The sequence below is a fragment of the Diospyros lotus genome, chromosome 4 (assembly GCF_014633365.1).
Source record: "Diospyros lotus cultivar Yz01 chromosome 4, ASM1463336v1, whole genome shotgun sequence".
Classification (NCBI taxonomy): domain Eukaryota; kingdom Viridiplantae; phylum Streptophyta; class Magnoliopsida; order Ericales; family Ebenaceae; genus Diospyros; species Diospyros lotus.
Window position 1 is genome coordinate 32,300,380 of NC_068341.1, and position 1,307 is coordinate 32,301,686.

The 1,307-nt window shown below is 42.2% G+C and overlaps 1 non-coding gene across 1 annotated transcript; it reads left to right on the top strand.

The window, feature by feature from the left end:
• Window positions 1–393: 393 nt before the first annotated feature.
• Window positions 394–498, top strand: LOC127800863 (small nucleolar RNA R71). Its single transcript, XR_008022885.1, has one exon. It is a non-coding gene; the product is annotated as a small nucleolar RNA R71 (small nucleolar RNA).
• The last annotated feature ends 809 nt before the right edge of the window (window positions 499–1,307 follow it).

Sequence of the window (1,307 nt, forward strand, 5' to 3'; positions counted from 1 at the left end):
CCAGGGAAGATGCCAGCAACAGATTCATTATTTTCTTGCAACTGTGGGCATTGATCTGTTGTATGGGATGGCAAGGAGCAAATGCCACAAAGCTGCTGCTGGGGTTGCTTTCTCTCTAATGCCAACTGCCTGACCATGGAAGCCAATTCCTCAAGCTTGTTTTCCATCCTTTGCTGGTCCATAGTGGCAGCCACATTGACTTCATTGATGGCTTTTGTAGGAGTGTTAATTCTGGTGCCAAATTGCTGGGCATTTTGTGCCATCTTTGATATCAGCTCTTGTGCAGCTGCTGGGGTCTTCTCTGCCAAAGCTCCTCCACTTGCAGCATCTACCAAGTACCTGTCCATGGGGATTAGACCTTCATAGAGATACTGAATTAGGAGTTGGTCACTTATCTGATGGTGAGGACAGCTGGAACACAACTTCTTGAACCTCTCCCAATACTCATGTAGATTTTCACCACTCATCTGCCTTATACCACAAATTTCCTTCCTTATTGATGCTGTTCTGGAGGCTGGAAAGAATTTTCCAGGAAGATCCTTTTCAATCCATCCCAGCTGGTAATGGCAGCTGGTGGCAGGTAGTAGAGCCAATCCTTGGCTGATCCATCAAGTGAGAATGGGAAGGCTCTCAGCTTGATCTGTTCTTCATCTACTCCTTGTGGCCGCATGGTTGAGCAAACAACATGAAATTCTTTTAGATGCTTGTGCGGATCCTCTCCTGCAAGACCATGAAACTTGGGCAACAGATGGATCAGTCCAGATTTGAGTTCAAAGTTAGCATCCAACTGTGGGTATTGAATACATAGGGGCTGATAATGCACATCAGGTGCAGCCAGCTCTCTAATGGTTCTACCATCCAAATGACCATGATTTGCATTATTTCCATTACCATTATTTTCATTATTTCCATGATTTCCATTATTTCCATTACCATTATCTGCCATATTGATGAATTCTGGAATAGGTTCGGATGAAGTATTAGAAGCACTATTAGGGTCAATCCTATCCCGAGACTTAAGCTCTCTAGCTTGCCTTCTAAGAGTGTTCTCTAATTCAAGATCCAAGTCAAGTAATGTTTTCTTAGATGACCTGGTCATGCACTAGAGATCAGCACAAAAACAACACACAAAATGGCTTATGCATACCAAGAACACACAAACAAAAACAAAAACACACAAACAAAAACACAAAAACAGGTCAAACAAGAAGCCCTTAGATGATTTTTTTATGCAATTTTTCACAAAATTTCAACACAAAAACACTGAGGGACCTAAAAACACTAAAAACCACACCAAATTAGCCACT